We start from the raw sequence: 15,377 nt of genomic DNA, 5'->3' as shown, positions 1-15,377 counted from the left end.
GTGTCCTGTTCTCAGGTCTGCCAGGCACAGCAGAGCTCATAGCTTCAGGTGCCAGCTTCATCAAAGAGCAAAACAGGTCAATGAGTGTGTGGGTTCCTTTCAGGAAGGATGCAGCATCTCTTTGATCACCCTCCGAAGTTCTGATTTCCTTGTTTCCAGCAGGTTCCCCACTTCCCACGTTCAGCCCAGGCCCATGGCTGGAAGGAGTCTTAGAGCATGGTTTAGTCATCAAGGGACATAATTATGGAGATCCCATGGAGAAGTCGCTTAAAAGAGAGCTGCCTGACACACTGGCCTGCTACCTATCATTTTCAATCTCCCTTTGTTATCTGAGCTGGTGGGCAGTAAAAACTGCCTGTGGCAAAGCCTTAGGAGGCATCGTCTCCTCTTAGGTCCTGACCCCGACAAGGCACTTCAACCACCAAGACATCTGTTGACAAAGTGACAGAGCAATCCAAAAGCAGTCCAGGATACTACTGGAGTCTGTTGTGGACTACTTCCTTGTAGAGGTGATGGAGAATTTGATCAGAGGAGAGACACTGCTAGCCCTGCTCCTTACTAGTGCAGAAGAACTTAGCAGAGGGATCAAGACAGGAGGTCGCCTGGTCAGCAGCAATCATGTCTTGGTAGAATTCTCAGCCTTGAGAGGTATAGGGTAGGTAAAAAGTAGAGTCAGGACCCTACATGGTAGAAAGGCACACTATTGGCTGTTTAAGGCGCTACCATGTGCGAGTTCTTGGAAAATGGCCTCAGAGATAAAGGATGCCGAGAGCTGAGACATATTGAAAGATATTTTTCTGAAGCCTCTAGAAATAACAACATGCAAGAGGTCGGACAGGGGAAGCAGGAGTCTAGGTTTGGGAAGGGAAGGCCTCTTAAGCAAACTGAACCAAAATAAACCGAACCAAGCCAAACTGAACGAAACCAAACAGAACCAAACTAAACTAAACTAAACTAACCTAACCTAACCTAAACTAAAATGAGAACATACCAAATATGCACAGACAGTGAAGGCAGGGATAAACATCCAGGGCAGATTACAGAGAATGTCATGGGTGTGTATGAAGGACATCCGGAAAACCAAACCATAGTTGGAGCTGAACTTGTCTGGGGCCATGAAAAATAACTAGAAGGCATTCTTCAGGTACACAGAACAGCAAAGGAAGGTGAAAGAAGTTGTAGCCCCACACTTCAGGTGAGCCAAGCGGGAGGCCTGTCTGTGACCAGCATGAAGAAGATGGAAGTTCAAGACCACGTCAGGAACTTGAAAGTGCACAAGTCCTTTGGGAACTGAGGAGATGCACCCAAGAGATCTGCAGGAACTGTCAGAGGAAGTTGCTAAACCACTATCCATCAAAATAGTGAAGTTGTAAAATGCCCAGTGGCTGGAAAAGGGGAAATATAACCCCCCAGATATATAAAGGGAAGAAAGGAAGACCTGGGGAACTGCGGGACGGACACTCTCACCTCTGTACCCTCAACAGCAAGAAAGGACCATTGTGCACTATGAGAAAATTCCCTGCTGGAAGGAGTGATAGCCATGAGCACCTTGTTTAAGTTCATCAGGCTCCACCACGGCCTGGTTTTGTGACGACAGAGATGCCCGCCATCTTCCCTGAGTGAGACCCACACCCAAATTGACGTGTTTTTCTCAGCAAGGGTGTCCCAGAGATCAGATGCCTGGATGGCCTGCTTTTGAGGAGAGCTGCAGGGAAGGGAGCCAGAAGCTCATTGTTCTCTGTCAGAGCTGGGGTGGCCATTTCCATGCATTTCAAATTACAAAGGGACATCGGATCAGTCTCCCAGAATAGTTGGGAGTCCTTGTGATGTGGAAGAGTTGGGAAAACCCCTGAATTGCAGGCTAACATGAGTCATGCTGCTGTGGACTTCAGAGAACACAGTGCCCTGGATGCAGGCAAGCCTGCCTTGCCAGAGCTCATAGCCTCAATCCTCCAAAAGTTCTTCTTCCTCAAAGGCATTTCTGCCTTTTTCATCACAATTACTCTCAGGTGCTCTGAGAGATGGACTCGAGGTCCTTTTGTAGGTTGAGATGCAGGGAAGCCTGTAAACACTGTGCTAACACAAATGCCACAGACAACCTCACCATGCAGACTGTTTTCTGAATGTCAGCAGAGGAAGGACTGTAGCTGGTTTTGCTTTAAGCAACTGTTAAACTAGAAAAGGTTTGAGTAGCTTTGTCGCCTTCAGACTGAGAGTCCCATTCTGAGGGGCTCTTTTTTTCCTTGGTCCATAGGCCATAAGCTGCAAGAGACATGAAGTTGTCTCAGCTCTTAGCTGCCAGGAACTGTGCTGTACCCAGGTTGAGGATGTCCCTGCAGTGCCGTCTCCTGAACAGGGTGAGTCAGCGTCTCCAGGGTGCCTGGAGATAACACAGATAGGTCTTTGATTCATTACATGTGCAGTGAAAGTCCTGGCTAGAAATCTCAAAGTGAAGCATTGCCCTGAAGCTCCCTGGGAGCCAGGTGTCATTGCACAGGCACTGTAATCTGCGTGGCAGAGAGGGCTGCATCAGGTAGTTGTAGCCGAGTGGTGATGGCAATGGAATCATTTGTCAAGGTCAGGATCTTGTCTAGGAGTGCAACTGAGAGGAAGGATATCTGGGCAAAGGCTGCTTAGTATGAGCTACAGGGTGAGAAACTGGACACACCATAACTTTGAGTGGCAGATTGAGAGGCTGCCCAACATGCATGGTTGAACGGAGAAAACATCACCAGAGCCCACAATCACAGAACCACCCATCACTGGGCTGCGAATGTACCCTTTGAGGTACGAGTGTTGAAGATGTTAAACAGGAAAAGTCTTCAGGAGGTTTCATCAGGCAAAAGGAAGATTCTCGGGGGATACCAGCCTGTGCCTCGTGAGAGAGGGTCTGCGAGACTTGTAGAAAATGCTGTGCCACTACCTTTTCTGTGAGTGAAATGTGCCCAGCGTCCCTGAAGGAAAGCTGCTCTTGATGACTGATGGCCAGGGACATGGAAAGACTTCAAGCTGAGCCAGGAGCCTATGTCTCAGGGAGGGTGGCTGCAGGACAAAGACCTATAAAGCATGTGTCTACAGGTCCCATGGTGTAATGGTGAGCACTCTGGACTCTGAATCCAGCGATCTGAGTTCAAATCTCAGTGGGACCTTGTGGAAGGTTTTGTCTCCCTCAGACCTTTCTCAGCATGCTTACACCTTGACAGCCTTGCTTTTGCTGTTGAGTCAGTTGTGTCATGCACTTTGATCTGGATCATTGGCCCTTGCACCCACTGTGCTTCCTTGCACCCTCTGTGCTTCCTTGCACATGTTGGCTGCTCCTGCGTGAGGGCATGCATGAGTTTCTCATCAAATCATGCAACACCTGAGGTGTAAATCAGAAAGTCAAAGTCCAGGCCAAGCAGGGGACATTTTTCCTGACCTTGCCTGATTCTATGTTGGACACCTCCAAAGATGGAGAATCTTCAACTCCCTGAGCAACCTTCTCCCATCTCTGACCACCAATGCCTCTGGCAGCAGCCAGAGTTCCAACTCTGCCCACTGCTTCTTGCTCTCTCAGTTTCTCTGGGGCTTTTCTGTTTCTCTTTGCCAACTTGATCCTTGCCAATTGCTACTCGTTCAGTTCAGGGAGCTCCAGCAATATATTGCAGTAGTCCATGCTTGGGACATGTCATGAGAGACAGCAGATCTCTCCTTGCACAGCAGGTAGTTAAGTGGGGGGGGAGGAGAACAAAGCACCACGAGTCTTCAGATATGCTGCACATAGTCTTTAATCAGAAGGAGCAAATGCAGGGGCACAGAACAGAGACCAAGAAAGATGTCTGCAGGGTTCAGGGAGGCACAGAGAACCACCAGTTTCCAAAGGACAAGTTGGACACAAAGCGCTTCACTTTTCCCATTCTGCTAAACCTGGTGGTATTCCCAGGCCACCAAGAGCAGTCCCTGATTCTGCAACTCTCCCCATATCAGTAGGAGGTTCAGTAAAGCCAAAGAGAAGGAGCCCTTTCTCTCAGGGGCTCAGGGCTAAGCAGAGCCAGAGAAGGTAGAGCAAGGCCTGCCCTGCAGTGAAAAGCAGGAGGCACAGCACCATACTGGCAGGTGGGAAGAGGACACCCAGCCCATCTGGAAACCGTGGCCACGCTCCTGCTCATACAGGGTGCACATCTTCCTTCTGGCTCCAATGTGGATGATCCGCCAGCTTCAGCAGTTGAAACTGCAGCGAGGGGGAGGCAGACACAGGCCTGACCCCCCCAGACCAAGGGAGCCCCCAGAAGAGATGGGAACCCCACCAGTGCTGAGGGCGCTCCCAACCGCAGCTGACAGAGAGGATCCCACGGCTGTGCTCTGCGGGAAAGAGGTGAGGATGGGGCCCGGCAGGGTCACCAACACCGGGGAGGCCTCGATGGCAACGGTCGAGTCAGCACAGCGGGCGACACAGGGCTCACTGCAGCTGCTTGCAAGTGGCGTTGGGCCACAGGTGCCGCAGGGGCGTGGGGGACATGGTCTGAAGCAAGACATCTCTCTGTGAGCGAGACAAAGCTGAAACACAGAGCAGGCAGGGAGCACAAACCTCAATATTAGCGTGTCCTTGTCTTCTTCGTCTCTCTGCGAATAGATCTTGGTTTAAATACACGCAGTGACTTTGCAACATCCAGAGCCCTCAGTGCCCCAGCAGGCTGCATGGAACTGGAAGACTGGCCCCTTTTGTAACAGGACCCAGTTCACTGGGGTTAAAGCCCCTGTGGACTGCCTGATCACACCCCATCTCCAGAGCAAACAGTGCTGCATTGAAGACAGCTCTGCATGCATTGGCCACTTGATTAGAGACAATCTGATGGACATGCAAATTCTGGTGGGCAAACATCCCTGCATCTGAGCCCCACTGATCCTTTCTGCTTGGAAAACCCTCCTCTTCCCAGCTCCCCCCAGTCACCTCCATGAAAAGGACAGAAGTCTCAGGGGTTGACTATTCCCATTGCAGGGCTGAGCAGAGGCAGCCCAGTATCAGCCTAAGTAGGCACCAGCACAGAACTTCGGCCCACAGAATGAGATAGAGCAGACTCAGGCTTACCTTGTTCTTAGAGGAAAGGGAAGCAAAAGAGGAAGATGCAGAGCCTGGAGTAGAGCAGGCTTTTATGCTGTGTTCCAGAGCCCTGGGGGGAATCAACATTCCTTGTTCATGAAGCATCTGAACACGTAGTAGCTGCTTTTTCCAAGGCCTCGCTGGTGATGAAGCCATTGCCTCTTTCATCTGAAATACTGTGCTCCCCGTTTCTATCGATGAACAACTCATCTGTGCCGCGCCTTCATAAAATCGATCAACTCAGATGTCTCAGGCATGTGCAGAAGGATATTTGGAGTGTGTTTCCATCCCTTTGCCTTATTAGTGTTGAGCACGGCTGTCAGTCATGGTGAAATTCAGTTATGAGATCAGCTCAAGGGCTTTCCTTTCAGGCACTACGGATAACATGAAGAGACATACTCCCCACAGGTCATTGTAGGGACACAGGATACTCTGAGTAAGTTCAATCAGAAGGTCAAGACTGCACAAACCCATACATGAAGGGAAACTCAGCTTTTTCAATGATGTGGCAAATCTCAACAGCAAGGAAGGACCATTGTGCTTGTCCTGGTTTAAACCCAAAGCCACACAGCTCATTCACTCACTGCCCTCCTTGCTCCCCCAACTCCCTAAGAGTTAGGAAGGAGAATCCAAAGAATGTTGCTACCCCGGGTTGAGATCAGAACAGCTTAATAACTAAGGTATAACACAAATCACTACTGCTACTACTACTACTGCTAAAAATGATAAAGGAAATAACAAGTGAAGAGAATACAACACCTCCCCAGCTGCCGAACCATAACTCACCCCACCCTGCCCGACCGAGCATTGACCGATACCTTCACCAACCCCCCAAGAGCTCCAGCCCTTCCAGGTAACTCCCGGTTACATCCTGGCCTTGACGTGCTATGGTATGGAATACCTCTTTGGCTAGCCTGGGTCAGGTGTCCTGTCTCTGCCTTCCTCCCTGCAGAGCATGAGGCTCAGAAAGTCCTTGGACAAACCAAACTTTGAACAGTAACTCAAAACATACGTGCTATCAGCAACCATTCCTAGTCCGAAAGTCAAAACACTGCACTGCACCAGCTACCAAGAAGGAGAAAAAATGACTGCTACTGCTGAACCCAGGACAGTGCTCCATAAGGAACTTTTCTGTGGGAAGGAGTGATGGCCGTTAGCGCCCTGCGCATGCTCATCAGGCTCTACCACGGCCTGGTTTTGTAATGAAAGAGATGCCCGCCATCTTCCCTGCGTGGGACGCACACCCAATTTGACCTGTTTTGTTCAGCAAGGGCATCCCAGAGACCAGATGCCTGGATGGCCTGCTTTTGAGGAGAGGTGCAGGCATGGGACCAGAAGGTCGTAGACCATTTTTCTGGGTCAGGAATGGGGTGGCCAATTCCATGCATTTCAAATTACAAAGGGACATCGGATCAGTCTCCCAGTGCAGCTGCTGGGAGTCCTTGTGATGTGGAAGAGTTGGGAAAACCCCAGAATTGCAGGCTAACATGAGCCACGCTGCTGTTGACTTCAGTGGAGATGGTGTCCTGTTCTCAGGTCTGCCAGGCACAGCAGAGCTCATAGCTTCAGGTGCCAGCTTCATCAAAGACCAAAACAGGTCAATGAGTGTGTGGGTTCCTTTCAGGAAGGATGCGGCATCTCTTTGATCACCCTCCAAAGTGCTGATTTCCTTGTTTCAAAAGGGTTCTCCACTTCTCAAAGACGAGCCCATGCCCCTGGTTAGAAGAAGTCTTAGGGCATTGTATAGTCATCAAGGGAGGTAACTATAGAGATGCCATAGATAATTCTCTTGAAAGAGAGCTGCCTGACACACTGGCCTGCTACCTATCATTTTCAATTTCCTTCTGTTATCTGAGCTGGTGGGCAGTAAAAAATGTCTGTGGCAAAGCTTTAGGAGGCATTGTCTCCTCTTAGGTCCAGATCCCAACAAGGTACTTCAACCACCAAGACATCTGTTGACAAAGTGACAGAGCAATCCAAAAGCAGTCCAGGATACTATTGGAGTCTGTTGTGGACTACTTCCTTGTAGAGGTGATGGAGAATTTGATCAGAGGAGAGACACTGCTAGCCCTGCTCCTTACTAGTGCAGAAGAACTTAGCAGAGGGATCAAGACAGGAGGTCGCCTGGTCAGCAGCAATCATGTCTTGGTAGAATTCTCAGCCTTGAGAGGTATAGGGTAGGTAAAAAGTAGAGTCAGGACCGTACACGGTAGAAAGGCAAGCTATTGGCTGTTTAAGGCGCTACTGTGTGCAATCCATTGGCACATGTCCTCAGAGGTAAAGGATGCCGAGAGCTGGGACATATTGAAAGACATTATTCTGAAGCCTCTAGAAATAACAACATGCAAGAGGTCAGACAGGGGAAGCAGGAGTCTAGGTTTGGGAAGGGAAGGCCTCTTAGCCAAACCAAACCAAACTGAACCAAACCAAACAGAACTAAACGAAACCATACTAAATTAAACTAACCTAACCTAAACTAAACTAAACTAAACTAAAATTAAAACATACCAAATATGCACAGACAGTGAAGGCAGGGATAAACATCCAGGGCAGATTACAGAGAATGTCATGGGTGTGTATGAAGGACATCCGGAAAACCAAACCATAGTTGGAGCTGAACTTGTCTGGGGCCACGAAAAATAACTAGAAGGCATTCTTCAGGTACATAGAACAGCAAAGGAAGGTGAAAGAAGTTGTAGCCCCACACTTCAGGTGAGCCAAGCGGGAGGCCTGTCTGTGACCAGCATGAAGAAGATGGAAGTTCAAGACCACGTCAGGAACTTGAAAGTGCACAAGTCCTTTGGGAACTGAGGAGATGCACCCAAGAGATCTGCAGGAACTGTCAGAGGAAGTTGCTAAACCACTATCCATCAAAATAGTGAAGTTGTAAAATGCCCAGTGGCCGGAAAACGGGAAATATAATCCCCCAGATATATAAAGGGAAGAAAGGAAGACCTGAGGAACTGCAGGACGGACACTCTCACCTCTGTACCCTCAACAGCAAGAAAGGACCATTGTGCACTATGAGGAAATTCCCTGCTGGAAGGAGTGATAGCCATGAGTACCTTGTTTAAGTTCATCAAGCTCCACCACGGCCTGGTTTTGTGACGACAGAGATGCCCGCCACCTTTCCTGAGTGAGACCCACACCCAAATTGACGTGTTTTTCTCAGCAAGGGTGTCCCAGAGACCAGATGCCTGGATGGCCTGCTTTTGAGGAGAGCTGCAGGGAAGGGAGCCAGAAGCTCACAGACCATTGTTCTGGGTCAGGAATGGGGTGGCCAGTTAAATGCATTTCAAATTACAAAGGGACATCGGATCAGTCTCCTAGAGCAGCTGGGAGTCCTTGTGATGTGGAAGAGTTGGGAAAACCCCTGAATTGCAGGCTAACATGAGTCATGCTGCTTTGGACTTCAGAGAACACAGTGCCCTGCATGCAGGCAAGCCAGCCTTGCCAGAGCTCATAGCCTCAATCCTCCAAAAGTTCTGCTTCCTCAAAGGCATTTCTGCCTTTGTCATCACAATTACTCTCAGGTGCTCTGAGAGATGGACTCGAGGTCCTTTTGTAGGGTGAGATGCAGGGAAGCCTGTAAACACTGTGCTAACACAAATCACAGAATCACAGAATCATAGTATCCTGAGTGTTGGAAGGGACCTCGAAAGATCATCTAGTCCAACCCCCCTGCAAGAGCAGGGTAACCTAGAGTACATCACACAGGATCTTGTCCAGGTGGGCCTTGAATATCTCCAACGTAGGAGACTCCACAGCCCCCCTGGGCAACCTGTTCCAGTGCTCTGTCACTCTTACAGTAAAGAAGTTCTTCCTGATGTTAACGTGGAACCTCCTATGCTCCAGTTTACACACATTGCCCTTGTCCTATCACTGGATATCACTGAAAAAAGCCTAGCTCCATCATCCTGACACCCACCCTTTACATATTTCTAAACACTGATGAGGTCACCCCTCAGTCTCCTCGAAGCTAAAGAGACCCAGCTCCCTCAGCCTCTCCTCATAAGGGAGGTGTTCCACTCCCTTCATCACCTTTGCGGCTCTGTGCTGGACTCTTTCAATCAATTCCCTGTCCTTCTTGAACTGAGGGGCCCAAAACTGGAAATCAAAACAACTGCCTTTATGCCAAATCTGTAATTGTTTACTCGTGAGACAGTGCCGTTTCTCACAATCTCACCAGTGTCCACTCTGAGGCGCCTCAGTGTGGCCAAGTATGAAGGTCATAGAACAGCTGCACACCTGTTTTCCTGACTCTTTCCAACAGTTACAATGAACATAAACATACATACTCTGCCGAATACACTGGCAAACAACATCCTTTGCCACGGTTCTCAGTCGTGAGAGGGAATCAACTCCCAGCTAGGCTCCCAGCCATTACAATGGGACAAACACGGCGATTTTGTGAGCAATAGTAACTGACTAGCCCATTCCTTAACATGAGTCATTTTATTGGTCAACACAATGGTATTGTAAATGTATAACCTCTGCTTTCATCTATTTTGGGATTCTCCATGCATTAGGCTGCAGTACTACTATATGCACAGATAAACCAGGAGAATTATTTCCGTTGCTAAACATCCTTGTCTACCTCTGCAGCTAGGAGGGAACTGAAATTTATGCTGGGTACAGTCCTGTAGGCCCTTGGGTGTTTGAATATGGGGCAGCGTTGGCAGCCCCCGTGAGCTTAGTGGAGAGCAGCTTTCCTCTGCCCTGCAAAGCCACAAGCTTACTCCAGGGTTGCCTTCAGTGCCTGCAGAGCCAGTTTGTGTGGTAAAAGAGAAAGTCCCCATCCAGATTTATGGGCAGCATGGAAGCATGGAGAAGGGCAAGGCAAGGCACCTGAGATACCCCACCCCAATCCCACTGTTACTGAGCTTTCCAGAGAGACGTTTTCTTACCCAGGTAAAGGTACAGGTAGGAGGAAGGGAAAGAGGCATGAAAACAAGCTCTGGTGCTGGCAGTGCCAGGGAACATCAGGCTGGGCTGTGGGAGGTCTGGAGGGAGGTTGTGGAGGGAGCAGAGTGGCGCAGCGGAAGCGTGCTGGGCCCATAACCCAGAGGTCGATGGATCGAAACCATCCTCTGCTAATGGCCTTTTTTTCCCTCACTCCAGAGGCAGCAGTCACCATGTCCCTGCATGGCTACACTCCAGCTCTCTGTGCACTCAGGGCCCTGGCTCTCCCCAAACCCCTTCCCTCTGCCAGCCCCTCCCAGAGGAGCTCCACGAGGTGTGCTGTGGAGTTACAGACAGCAATAAATCTCAAAGATGCTGCAAACATCACTGGGCTGAATCTTCCATTTCCAGATATTTGCCTGCTTCTTTCTCAATCTTTTTCAGGTTCTGGTTTTACAGATGGGACCAGTGGGGTAACTGTTTTCCCCAGAAGCTGGAAAGATTCTTCTGAGGTACTTCAGCATGTCAAGACAGAGTGGCTTGGTCATGTACCTCTGGCTTTGCAGGGTAACAGGAGCCCAGCAGGTTGATATGTGGGTCAGACATTTCCAGCCCACAGAGGGGGTCAGGTCATTCCCTAATGCTGTACTCCTAAGGTCTTTCTGACTGAGGGCAGCCTTGGCAAGCCAAAAAGCCACCCTAGCACAGCAGAAAACTGCTATCAATCAGGTGCCCCCTCACCTTGTTGTCTTTAGGCTGAACAGACCCAACTCCTTCAGAATGTCCCTCATTCACATTGTGCTTTGGCGTGCTCTGGTGTAACTTTCTGCATGTCCCCTCCTGCTCTTCCTGTGTGCACAGGAATACCTCATACTTCCTGACTACAGTCCTGCTGAAAAATGCCACCAGTGCTTGTGCAGCCTGCAATAGCTTGGTGTGGGGATAGCTTTGTTTTGTCAGCAACTGATCTTGTGATTGTGTGACCAATAGTAACTGACTAGTCCATTCCTTAACATAAGTAATTTTACTGGCCAGCACAGCTGTATTGTAAACATATAAACTCCACTTTCATCTATTTTGGCATTCTCCATGCATTAGGCTGGGGTACTGCTATAGGCACAGCTAAACCAAGAGAATTATTTCCCTTGCTAAGCATGCTTGTCTCCCTCTGCAGAAGGGAGGGAAAGTCTTTTTCCACCTGTGGTGATTTAAACCCAGCTGGTAAGCAACTACCACGAATCTGCTCACTCACCCTACTTCTTTCTCCCCCTCCCCGGGCAGGATGGGGAGGATAATCAGAAGAATGTAAAATCTGCAGATTGGGATTAGAACAGTTAATAACTAAAATAAACTACAATATAATAATAAAAAGAACATGGAACTCTTGGAACAAGTCCAGAGGAGGCCACAAGGATGAGCAGGGGCTGGAGCACCTCTCATATGAAGACAGACTGAGAAAGCTGGGGCTATTCAGCCTGGAGAAAAGAAAGCTGTGTGGAGGCCTCAAAACAGCCTTTCAGTATCTGAAGGAGGCTTATAAGGATGCTGGGGAGGGACTCTTCATTAAGGACAGTAGGGTAGGACGAGGGGTAACGGGTTAAAACTTAAAAAGAGGAAGTTTAGATTAGATATAAGAAAGAAGTATTTTACTGTGAGAGTGGTGAGGCACTGGAATGGATTGCAAAGGATGTTGTGAATGCTCCATCCCTGGCAGTGTTCAAGTCCAGGTTGAAGAGAGCCTTGGCTGGCATGGTTTAGTGTGAGATGTCCCTGCCCATGGCAGGGGATTTGGAACTTGATGATCTTAAGGTCTTTTCCAGCCCTAACTATTTTGTGATTCTATAAATAATACTACTAATAATAATGATAAGGGAAATTACAAGGGAAGAGAATATAAAACTAAAGAGGGAAATGAAAAAACCAATAAACAAAAGTGATGCACAATACAGTTTCTCACCACCTACCAGCTGACACCTAGCCCTACCAGAGCAGCAACTGGTCCCTCCTGGTGACTCCCCCAGTTTCTATCCTGAGCATGATGTGCAGTGGGATGGAATACCCCTATGGCTAGTTTGAGTCAAGTGTCCTGTCTCTGCTCCTTTCTGGTTTCTTGTGTCCCTCCTCACTGTTAGAATTTGAGACTGAAAAGTCCTTGATCATGGTAAGTGCTACTGAGCAACAACTAAACCATCAGAGTTAAATCTAAAACAGCACCCTACCAGCTACTAGGAAGAAAAATAACTCTATCCCAGCTGAAAACCGGACACCATCTGAACCACCCACACCTCCTATTTCTTCTACATTTCTGCCTTTTTTTCTGTGCAGGCTTAGCAAGCCTCAGAACGTATGTATTAAGGTTGCTCTCTGTTTTGGAAGGGAAGGTTCCATTTGTCAGGGTGAGCAGCTGGTGAAAGAACATCTTGAACATCTGATCTAGAAGAAACTGAAAACTCCATGGTTGTTCTCTTGCTGCCACCCCATGGACATTTTGGGTACTCCCATTTCAGTCAGCAATAACTAAACAAGAAAGACCCAAGCCAAAAATAATTCTGTTTGCTCCTTGCTGCACCATATCCTGGAAGGTTTCAGGGAACGGCTCTGTATCTCTTAAAGTACCATTCAATTGTTCATCAAAGGAAAGCATAGCAGTGGATTGCATGGAGGGGAAAAGGAAGGGAAGGGAAGAGAGAAGACAGAAGAAAGAGGAAAATGGATAGGGGAAGAAGGATTGATCTAAGTGCATTTTGAAAGCATGCCAGATTAACGATGTGTTTGTGTCTTTGCCCACTGGCCATCCTGAAGCTACCAGCCTCAGTCCCCTGAGAGTATGTAGGTCCAGTACTGTGATACTCCTGGAGTCCAGAGGGCTTCGTGCCATCCCAAAAAACCCCAGTGCAAACAAACATCCTTGGGGAGTGGGCCTCAGTTTTTTTGCTATCTATGCCCATAGAAACAGTCTCAAAGTCCTTACAGGCAGCAATAAAGCTGCAAGAGCCTGAGCTGCCCAGAGGTCCCACCCTGGCAGGGAATCTCCTACTGAGTGGGATGATGCATGGGGCCTCTGCTTGTCTTTTCCTGGGGATTACTATCTTGCTTCTGGCAAAGATTTTTCTTCCACAGTGGCTCTCCTCTCTCAAAGTTCCTGCACCTCTGACACTTTCTGTCTGCTTTCTGGTGACTTGTGAAACAGTTTTTTAGGGTTGCAAAAAGAGTCACCGTCAGACGTATTAACAAAAGTAATTTTAATAGAAATTTATAAATGTGTGGTTCAACAGAATTCGATGGCAAAGTCCACTCTATTACATACAAAAAGAGACTGTCAGAGTTGGCAATGATTTGTACAGGATTGGGTTGAAGTGATTTATACAGAATTGATTTGAAATAATGTGGATAGGAATAAAAAATACAAAGGAATAAGGGAGACCCTGCCTGAGTCACAATGTTCAGACTAGAATCCTTTGCTTCCTAAACTCCTGACAGACTCTAGGTGCAGCTGGATCTAATCCTAGACTCAGACTTGGTCAATAGTTTATATTTAATGAAATTTAAAGGGAAATCTAGATAGAGGGATTAGAGGTGAAAAGCATAAAGGAAACTCTCCCCTTAAATCACAAGGTTCATATTGGACAGTCTTGCTTTCTAAACTTCCTCTCAGAGAGGAGTTTAGGAGTAGTATGTGAAGAGGCTGGTGGACCTGGCATTCATTTTACCATGGGCAGTGAGTCTGGAGCACTTAGAACAGATGCAACACATAGTGATCCACTCCCTCGAGTGACCACAGTGATTCTGTGACAGACTGAAGCAATCAGGGCAGAAGCAAGAATGTATAGAGTCAGCAGGGGCTGGTAGATCCAGGGGTCCTGAAACCCCAAAACTTTCATGATGCTGAAGCACATGTGAAAGAGCTGTTCATGTGGAAATCAGAAACTATCTCATTTCTGTTGTTGTTTCACCCCAGGGTACATTCTCCCAATGTGTGTCACCAGTGACTTTTAACTTCAGGGAGAATTTCTCAACCTGACTTCCCACCTTGAGCTGAATCTGGCAAAGGCCATGAGGGTAATAAGAAAAGAATGTCAAGTCCTACACCTGGGTGGGAGCAATCCCAGGCACAGCTACAGGTTGGGTGGAGAAAAGATTGTGCCCTCCATAGAAGGACTTGGGGGTGTTGGTCAATGAGAAATTTAAAATGAGCTAGCTTCAGTGTGCACTTGCAGCCCAGAAAGCCAACCGTATCCTGGGCTGCATCAAAAGGAGCATGACCAGCAGGTTGAAGGAGGTGATCCTGCCCCTCTGCTCTGCTCTTGTGAGACCTCACTTGGAGTATTGTGCGCAGTTCTGGTGTCCTCAACACAAAAAGGACATGGAACTGTTGGAACAAGTCCAGAAGAGGGCCACGAGGATGATCAGGGGACTGGAGCACCTCCCATATGAAGACAGACTGAGAAAGTTGGGGCTGTTCAACCTGGAGAAAAGAAGGCTGCATGGAGACCTCATAGCAGCCTTTCAGTATCTGAAGGGGGCCTATAAGTATGATGGAGAGCAACTCTTCATTAAGGACTGTAGTGGTAGGGAGATGGGTAATGGGTTAAAACTTAAGAAGGGGAAGTTTAGACTATATATAAGGAAGAAGTTTTTACTGTTAGGGTTGTGAGGCACTGGAATGGGTTACGCAAGGAAGTTGTGAATGCTCCATCCCTTGTGGTGTTCAAGGCCGGGTTGGACAGAGCCTTGGGTGACATGGTTTAGTTTGAGGTGTCCCTGCCAATGGCAGGGGGGTTGGAACTTGATGGTCTTAAGGTCCTTTCTAACCCTAACTATTCTGTGATTCTAAGACCCATGTGAAAAGATACAGATTTTCTGAAAATAATATTTTACCTTCAAAAGAGAAAACTGAAATTATTTAATGAAAATTAACAAGTTGACATATTATTTTTTCATTTCTATACATTATGTATGGCATATATGTAAAGACTAAAATGTAGATTAGAAGACAGAATGCAGATTAGAAGACAGGAGTTTTCCTTCTACGTTCTGAGCATTTCCTGGATCGATCTCCAGCAATCGCTATCATGAGCCCACCGAGGCACCAGTGGTGTTGTGGTATCACTATGTCTAGGCAGGATTCTGACTTAGAGGTGTTCAGTCGTAAGCCCGCAGATGGTAGCCTCGTGCCAGTGGCTCCTCAGCCAAGCACACGCACCTGGATCTGAACCTGCAGTTCTTCTCATACTGAGCAGGACTACTATTGCAACAACACAACATCAGTAGGGTAAAACTAACTTGTTTCACGATGGTCTAACTTTGCTGTGACCGTCCTAGCTAGCTTGGCCTGGCGGTTAAACCAGAGGTGTAAAGTGTGGGGCTAGTTCTGCGCAAGCTGCACCTCACCTAA

The 15,377-nt window shown here is 48.0% G+C and overlaps 2 non-coding genes across 2 annotated transcripts; both read left to right on the top strand.

The window, feature by feature from the left end:
- The first annotated feature begins 3,077 nt into the window (after positions 1-3,077).
- Positions 3,078-3,149, top strand: TRNAQ-CUG (transfer RNA glutamine (anticodon CUG)). The gene has a single exon. It is a non-coding gene; the product is annotated as a tRNA-Gln (tRNA).
- A 6,955-nt stretch (positions 3,150-10,104) lies between these two features.
- On the top strand, positions 10,105-10,176 carry TRNAM-CAU (transfer RNA methionine (anticodon CAU)). The gene has a single exon. It is a non-coding gene; the product is annotated as a tRNA-Met (tRNA).
- Positions 10,177-15,377: the final 5,201 nt, after the last annotated feature.

Source organism: Melopsittacus undulatus, chromosome 9 (genome assembly GCF_012275295.1).
Source record: "Melopsittacus undulatus isolate bMelUnd1 chromosome 9, bMelUnd1.mat.Z, whole genome shotgun sequence".
Lineage (NCBI taxonomy): Eukaryota > Metazoa > Chordata > Aves > Psittaciformes > Psittaculidae > Melopsittacus > Melopsittacus undulatus.
This window is presented reverse-complemented; position numbering and strand designations above follow the sequence as displayed.